Raw genomic sequence first — 9,272 nt, forward strand, 5'->3', positions numbered from 1 at the left:
ATACCCTGCATCCATGCAGTAGTTTGTGAGTAGCTCCTTCTTCAATGAGGGAACCACAGTGAAGCACAGGAGGAGTGCAGGTTAGAATAGCAGATGTGTTCCATATAGGACACATGATACAATGCAGGAATTATGGCATTGTGTCAAAACTCCACATAGATATATATAGTTTCCATTATGCAACAAACTTTATTTAACAACAGTTTGCTAATGCTCCTGATCAATGCTGGATATTAAAACAAATATGTGATAGAGATTCAGAGCAGAAGCCAGAAGCCAGAGGGGCCTCTGTTCACGCCCCTGCTACTCTAATGACAGGTTATCTGCCTTTGGATGAGTTCTTTACCAATTCCTTCAGATTTAAATTAGAAATAATAACATTCTGAGAAGTGAATGAAATAACATTAGCAAGTACTTCAAGCTGCAAAGTGCTCAACACTATTATTTCTAATGTTATTTCATTCACCTCTCAGGATGTTATTATTTCAAATTTAAACATGAATCGTGTAAATCCAAGCACAGGGGTATATATCTTAATACCAGAGCTCCTGCAAAAAGATGGAAGGCAGATATGGGAGACTCCTGGAGGCTCGGGTATCAACAATCCTAGTATATACAGTGGCAAAGACGGACTCTGTCTTAAGCATGATAGAAGGCAAGGACAGACACCCAATAATTGTCCTATGTCTTCACATGTGTGTTTGTTTCATATGCAAGGCTACAGCACTCTGCATCACACACAAACACATGCAAATAGCCAAATACACACATACAAATTGCAATCTATATAAATAAAGTAGGTATCCTATCACCAAAACTACTATGTGGTGAATTGAAGGGTGATTGTTTCCACATAGTAAATAACTTGAGCTCACTTTTTGCACAGATGCAGCCATTAGACAACCCAATGCAAGTGGTCCCTTCCTTCCTCTGTTAAGCCATGTGGGTATACATATCCTATGCCATTTACAGTTTTCCTTTAGGAAGCTAGCAGATTATTTCTCTGTCTGGATTTTCTATTAAAAGCTGCTTCAGCTGTAGTGCTGCTAACATGTAAAGATGTAGATTTAGGAGAAGAATCCTAGTTGCACACATATGGCTGTAAATATTCCACACCCAGAAGCAATGAAGGAGGCCACAAAAATATCTGGATGAATTTCAAACTCTCTGCAGCATGCAATATTAATTAGGGAATATGTGCACGATGCTGAACAGTGTGAAAATAAATGGAATTTATGAATTTTTAAATTTCACAAATAAAAAAATTATACAGTGTTCCTAAATAATAAATTTCAGATAAACCTACGTGAATGATTTATAAGAATAATTGAATAATCAGTTTGAAAACTATCTATGACTTAAATATCAAAAGACCAAAAATAATACATATTTTAATATGAAGTGGACTTGCTTTTACTTTGTTTTGTTTTCTTTTGTTTTTACAGTGCTAGGGATCCAAACCAGGGCCTTGATAATCAAATGATCTACCACTGAGGTATGTTCCCAGCCTAATTTTTATTGGGATAATTTTAGTACTGCATATGAAAATTTCACTCCATAATTATTCAAGATATTTTAACACACATGTCTAAGGGCCTGTATTGTTTTTTATATTTAAATGTTTAAATCCTTGAATATTTCCTTTCCAAACATGTTAACTCTATACATAAGAACATTGCTTTTAAAACACAATTATGTGGAAATAGAATACTGCATTGTAGAGGATAAGAAGGAAACTAGACCAAGAAGGTTTGGAGGGAAGGACAAAGTAGGGAGTAGGGGAAGGACAACTAACTCTAACGGTCTTGTGAAAAACCATATGTAAACCCTCTACTGTAGAATCTCCCTAAAATATATAAATTGAATGGAATTGCCAGATAACAAGGGAAGAGAATGCCCTAAGCAGACAGCATATGCTACCAAGTAAAAATGAGTACTAAAAATGGATTACATCTTGTTGAGTAGTTGGCCAAAGGGGTCCCTTAGAATCCCAACCCCCAAACATTTCAGACTGTTCCCGATGTTGCTGGTTACCCTCCACAACCTGAAAGTAAGGCCCCATTGCTGAAGACACCACTTACTTGTATAATCAAATACAAATTGAGCTGGTGTCAAACTAGATGCTTTACCTCTGCTGACTATCATTCCTGGTGCTGGAAAATACTATACACACTATCAGAAAAAAAAAAAAACATCAATATCACCTATCTCTGAACCCTGCAACCTATAACAGTGACCTGTCTGCAAGATATACTGATGCAATATTGGCACAACCATTATAGGAATAACCAACCAGTTGTTTTTTTTTTGTTTGTTTGTTGTTGTTTGTTTTTGTTTTTATTAGATTTAAGGCCCATTCCAGGAGATGAAACCCATATCTGACACTGTTTGAAATAGCCAAGAACCTGAGGCTAGATAAGTCATGGACCTAGGGGAAAAAACCTGACACTATTTTTCTTCTAAATGAACATAGCACTAAAATGACTCCCAATGACATACTGATTTACCTGTAGATCAGTGCCTGGTTCAACCCTCATCATAAAACTTCTTGAAATAGATAAGAATCAACACACAAACCCACAAATGGACAATGTGATGAGAGTGAGAGACTTTGGGGCACACAGTCTTAAATAAGATGTCTTTATTAAACCCTTGCCCCTCAAGGCTCAGGGATCTGTGTGGAAGAGGAGGTAGAAAGATTGTAAGAGCCATAAGTGGTAAATGACTCCAAGAAAACAGCATGCGGACACAACAGGAATGATACACATGCGAACTCATAGATACCATAACAACACACATGAAACCTATACAAATTCAAAATTCAACATAGACAAATCCCAGCATGGAAGCTAGGAGGCAGACACAAAGTTCTACTACTAACCAAGAAGCTATTGGCAATTGATATCTGTAGTAGGAAGGTTTCTCTGGTCGCATTAAGCCCCCACAGTCCCATGGCCCACTTATAAAATAATCACTCAGAAGCTTATATTAATTGTAACTGCTTGGCCATTAGCTCAAGCTTATTACTGACTATCTCTGATTAGCTCTTACACTTAAATTAAAACGTAATTTTTATCTATGTTTAGCCACATGGCTTGTTACCTTTTCTCGGTTCTGCCTTGACATCTTGCTTCCTCTGTGTCTGACTGGTGACTCCTGACTCAGTCCTTCCTCTTCCCAGGATTCTCCTCATCTCCTCACCCTGCCTATACTTCCTGCCTGGCTACTGGACAATTAGCATTTTATTTATCAACCAATCAGAGCAACACATATTCACCGCATACACCACGACATCCCACAGCAGATATTTGCTGGGAGAGGGAAAATTAGTTTTCTACAATGGAATGACACTGAATATGTCAACCACACTCCAGGGCAGGTCTCATGCTCAGGAATAGTTAATTAAAACAAAGACTCCACGATTGTGTGTGTGTGTGTGTGTGTGTGTGTGTGTGTGTGTGTGTGTGTGTTTGTTATGGTTTGTTTCTCTGATTGTTTTGTATTTTTGTTTATTGAGGGAGAAAAGAGCAAGTATGAAATTTGATGAATAGAGAGGTAGGGAAGATCTGGGAGAACTTACGGAAGGGGAAAGAATATGCTTGAAATATATTGTATGGATGGAGAAGAGAAAAGAGAATGGAAGAATTAGATGAGTAAGAACTTGAGAGGATAAACTGAGATGGGGAAGAACTAGATTAAAGTGCTAGAAGAGAGTACTAGAGGAACAAGATGGAAGATGAGGAAGAGTCAGATGGGAAAGTCCTAGCTGGGTAAGAACAAGATGAAGAGGACCTAGATGAATTAAGACGAGAGAATTAAGATAGAACTTAAGAGGGAGCAGTAGATAAACAGAGAGAAATCAGGCAAGAAAGGAGTTGGCACAAGACCAGAACTGAAGCTGTGTATATAGGATGTTATGCCAGGAATTAAAGCAAGTGGACTATAGAGCTCGATGTGCTGAGATTCTATTTCCCGAAAATAGTCCTCGCTGTTAGTAGTTCTCTCTCCTGGGCCCCTGGGATGTATAATATTAAGGCTGGTGCCGCTAATATTATACAAGAGAATCTGCCCCTGGAGCTGCAGACATAGATAAGCGCAGTAGGAAGTGGTCTGCAGTAGAACATGCCCACCATCAGGAGAAGGTCTCCGTGCTATGGCAGAACAAAGGATGTTCTTGTTATGTAAGACAGCACAGATGTCCCTCTTGGTATAAGTGTAGTGTGCAGTAAGTGCCTGGAAATACTTGAACTGAATTGAATTCATCTCAGCATCTACTATGTATAAGGTCGGTGCACCTTGTCCGTCAGTGTTCATGAGACCCGCAAGTCTGGAGCAGCACAGGCTCCATGAACATCTCCCTCTTCCACAAGGCCTCGCACCCTGACTGCGTGCTGGCCCACCTCAACACTCTGCGTAAGCACACATGTTCACCGATGTCACGCTCTGGGCTGGTGACCGCGCCTTTCCCTGCCATCGGGCAGTGCTGGCGGCCTCCAGTCGATACTTTGAGGCCATGTTCAGCCACGACCTGCTGAAAGCCGGGATGATACGGTCAACATCCAGGACAACCTGCACCCCGAGGTGCTGGAGCTGCTGCTGGACTTTGCCTACTCCTCGCATCGTCATCAATGAGGAGAATGCAGAGTCGCTGCTGGAGGCCGGTGACATGCTTTACTTCCACGACTTCCGGGATGCAGCTGCCGAGTTTTTCGAACCTTTCCCCCTCCAACTGCCTGGGCATGATGCTGCTGTCCGATGCCCACCAGTGCCGACGGCTCTACAAGTTCTCCTGCCGCATGTGCCTGGTGCACTTTGAGACGGTGCGGCAGTGAGGACTTCAACAGTCTGTCGAAGGACACGCTGCTGGACCTCATCTCGAGTGACGAGCTGGAGACGGAGGACGAGCATGTGGTCTTTGAGGCCATCCTGCAGTGGATGAAGCATGACCTGGAGCAGAGGAAGGCTCAGCTGCCACTGCTGTTGCGCAGTGTGCGCCTGGCCCTGCTGCCCTTGGACTGCCTGAAGGAGGCCGTGTCCGGGGAGACCCTCCTCATGGGGAACGAGCGCACCAAGCTCATCATCGATGAGGCCTTCGCTGCAAGACCAAGATCTTGCAGAACGACTGTGTGGTCACCAGTCCCTTTGCCTGGCTACGGAAGGCAGGCCACACGCTGCTCATCCTGGGGGGCCAGACCTTCATGTGTGACAAGATCTACCAGGTGGACCACAAAGCCAAGGAGATTATCCCCAAGGCGGATCTGCCAAGCCCCCGGAAGGAGTTCAGCGCCTCGGCGATTCGTTCCAAGGTCTATGTGACCGGAGGTAGGGACTCTGAGAATGGGGTCTCTAAGGATGTCTGGGTATTTGACACTGTCCACGAGGAGTGGTCCAAGGCGGCCCCCATGCTGATTGCCCGCTTTGGCCATGGCTTGGCTGAACTAGAGAACTGCCTCTATGTGGTAGGAGGACATACATCTCTAGCAGGCATTTTCCCTCCCTCTCCTTCTGTCTCCCTGAAACAAGTAGAGAAATATGACCCCGTGGCTAATAAGTGGACTTGGTGGCCCCGATGAGAGACGGTGTCAGCAACGTCGCCGTGGTGAGCGCCAAGCTGAAGCTCTTTGTGTTCGGAGGGACCAGCATCCACCGGGACATGGTGTCCAAAGTCCAGTGTTTTGACCCCTCGGAGAACCGGTGGGCAATCAAGGCAGAGTGTCCCTAGCCTTGGCGATACACAGCTGCTGCTGTCCTGGGCAGCCAGATCTTCATCATGGGAGGTGATACGGAGTACACAGCAGCCTCAGCCTATCACTTCGACTGTGAGACCAACCAGTGGACTCAGATTGGGGACATGACCGCCAAACGCATGTCCTGTCATGCCCTGGCTTCGGGCAACAAGCTGTATGTCGTGGGGAGGCTACTTTGGGACACAGAGGTCTAAGACCCTGGACTGCTACGACCCCACTTCAGACACATGGAACTGCATCACCACCATGCCTTACTCTCTCATCCCCACGGCCTTTGTCAGCACCTGGAAACACCTGCCTGCGTGAGAGGCACCTTCGGAGCCCAGCCAGGCTGCGTGGTTCTTCCCACCTGGGCCGGAAGCTGACCGCACCAGCTCCGGGCAGCAGCAGCTCAGGCTGTCCTGAGCTTTAGGCAGACGAGTGAAGATCTCCAACAACATCTGTGCTCGGGCTTCCTAAGCTGCCAGTGGCTTGTGTGGAGAGAAGTTCCAGAGGCATGGGCTGTCCCCAGGCACTCTGGGCTGGGAGATGACATTCAAGCAAAGCCTTGAGGTCACCTGTGTCAGCCAGGCCTGGCAAGGGCTGGCAGGGGAACAGCAGGGGTCCCTGTTGCACCAGCAACACAGCCTTTGACTGCCGGGCTGCCTGTGGGAGGTGGCAATGTTGTTCCATAGTGTCCTGGACATCAGGGAGCAGAGTGCAACTGAGGACATTGTTTAAGGGACAGAAACCCACAGGGCAACCCACCCTCTGATGGTACCCACAGGCTTTTTCAGCAGATGGCACCAGACCCCCAAGACCAAGGGGAATTTTCCTCTGTGCCCATTGCCAAGCACTAGCCCGTCCCTCTAAGGGGTGAGTTGCAGGAAGCTGCCATGGATGTAGGATAGGTATTGGTGACCCATCAGCCACTGTTGAGGGTCCCCCAGCAGGACTCTAGGCCCCAGGGAGCTGGTGGAGCCTATTGCCTGCCCTCCTTGGAGCCACAGAAGATCAGTAGGCTATACCTGCCAGTAGTGCTGGGCTCCTTCTCTGGAGACCCAGCTGCCCCTGAGAGCAGTCATGAGCCCAGTGTGGCAGAGGGACCCATGGCCACTGCAGCTCCCACAGAGATTGGATTTCTGTCAGTGTGGGGTCTAGTAACAAGACTCCTGTCATACCTGCTACCCTCCTTGGCACCAGCTGGCAGCCTGCATCCTGCCTGTTTGTTCCTTGAGCTCAGAAAGAAGGATCCGAAGACACTTCCCGAATGTGTTTCTCAAGGGTTCCTCACCAGTGTCGCCTGCAGGAGGTTCGCAGAGGCCCTCTGATGCCACTGTTGACACCAGTCTCCTCCCTTGTCTGGCTAGCCCGGAGTAGAGAGGACAGGCACTCCTGTGTCTGGCACAGAGTGGGCAGGGTGCCTAGCCGGTGGCTTCCCAGGCCGTTGCTGTGTCAGGATGGAGCATGCAGAGTGGGTTCTGCCATTGGCAGAAGTGGAGCCATGGGACAGACCAGTGTGGCCAGCGCTCAAGTCCTCACAGCTCAGCCTGGTCCTGATGCTGTGGGTGCGGATTAGAGGGTAGGACTTCAGGGCGAGGCTCCCCGTGAATGTGCTCCGGGAAGGAGCCCAAAGTCTACTTCCTGATGTGATCTAGGCTCAGACCGGCCCTCATCCATGGTCCAGCTCACTTTCTACTCTACACCTGATCACCGATGTTGGAGATTTTCAGGGTCTGGCCTGTGGACTACGCCATCGGGACTAATCACTCTGCACAGCACAGAGGACCTAGCCACGGTGCTTGTCTGAGCATAGGTGTTGCTTCTAGTAGTTTTCTAACTTAATAAAAGTAAGGAAGTTTCTGACTGTCCTTTTGTTCTAAAAAAAAAAAAAAGAGAAAGAAAGAAAGAAATATATTGTGTGGAAAAATTCAAAAAAAATTAATGAAAAGAAAGGAAAAGCCCAGATATAATCTTAGTGATTCTTCAGTGCTCAGCCATCATTTCTAGTAACTATGAGGGGTACCTTGCAGGTGTCCATGCAGGGAAGCAAACCTTGAAGAATGAAAACTTGGTTCGGATTAATTTCATCAGCCTGGATCAGACTTGGGAAGTCTGATGACAGGTGGTTCTTTGACAGCATATTTAAAGCATAGTACAATTTGGAAAAAAGTCTACTGATGTGATACAATACCCGGTGCACAAGGAAGTATAATTACATCAAAACTGAACTCAGGGTACATGTCACTTCTTCCAAGAAGATGGTGTCTAGAGATAGGCTAGGATCTGGCCTAGGGAAGGATCTGGCCGGATTTCAGTCATACAGATGGTGTAGAGGTCATTTGGGCTATTAGCTACCTCTGATCCTGATTGTGGGGGCTTGGAGCAGCCTCTGGCTATATAGATAATGTAAGGGTCATTTAGACTATTAGGTATCTCTGGTCCTGGTTGAGGGAGTCGGAGGGAGGCCCTGGCTGTAAGGGTCATTTAGATTACTAGCCACCTCCAGTCCTGATGTGTGAGCTTGATATGGCCTGGCCCAACAGATAACGCAGATCAGCATGTTATTAATCATCTTTAATTCTCAGCCATCTGGGAAGAACAGGTATTTCCTCCTCTGAGGAGACATCCCTGAGTGATTAACATTCCTGGTTTCCTGGATGTCTGTGAGTGAAAGCATCTTCATGCTGTGCTCCCAACAACAGTGCAGTTTGGGAGTTTCCTTCGATGCACAAGTAATAGACCAAGTGATCTTATTGTCTTATTTATTTTTAATGTTCTCTCTACCTCCCAAATAGAATCACAGTGTCTTTCTTATAAATAAGTATGCCATAGCATAAAAATTTGATCAAGTAAATTGAGGCAAAGAGAAAAGATATTGCAGAAAAATAGGATAAACTGTAAAGTAAGGTTGGAATGTATATGGCTCAGTGCAACTACCAAAGATGGGGGGAAAATGATTGTCTTATGATACACCGTATGGCTTGTTCACGGGGTAATACCATTTGTGGTTTGGAAATCTATGGGACATCTCTCCTGTGAATAATCAAAAGCAGAGCTTTCTCTGATATAATATGCAGCATGAATGATGCCATCTCCATGCTAGTGATGTAACACAGGCCTTATGACAACTCTAAGATCCCATAGCAACAAAGGTCAGTAAAATTAACTCTACAGAGCAAATTTTGCCTCCTTAATGAACAAAAAATACAAATACTAAAGCATGTCTGCTTTAGTCAGAGCTCTCCAAGTAACAGAAATGGTGAAAATGTGCTTGGGGGATTTTATCAGGGTGGATCTCGTGATCAAAGGCTAGAAAGCTAAGCTGGGTGATATCAGTTGCTGTTCAGTCCATGAAGGTAGAGAAACCTCAAAACAAAGAGAGTCAATGGTGTAGTCATAGTGCAGGCCTGAAGGTTGAAAGCTCCTTAAAGAACGGCTATGCAAGTCCACAGAGGCTGAAGTCCAAAGCTGAAGATTAGAGACCATCAGCCTCAGAGGCAAGTGCCTTTACTGACTGAGACATCTCACCAGCCCTCACGTTAC

The 9,272-nt window shown here is 45.7% G+C and overlaps 1 pseudogene; it reads left to right on the top strand.

Annotated features, from left to right (window-relative positions):
• LOC114703722 overlaps positions 1 to 6,164 on the top strand; it is a 32,143-nt pseudogene extending 25,979 nt beyond the window's left edge.
• The last annotated feature ends 3,108 nt before the right edge of the window (positions 6,165 to 9,272 follow it).

The sequence above is a fragment of the Peromyscus leucopus genome, chromosome 4 (assembly GCF_004664715.2).
Source record: "Peromyscus leucopus breed LL Stock chromosome 4, UCI_PerLeu_2.1, whole genome shotgun sequence".
Lineage (NCBI taxonomy): Eukaryota > Metazoa > Chordata > Mammalia > Rodentia > Cricetidae > Peromyscus > Peromyscus leucopus.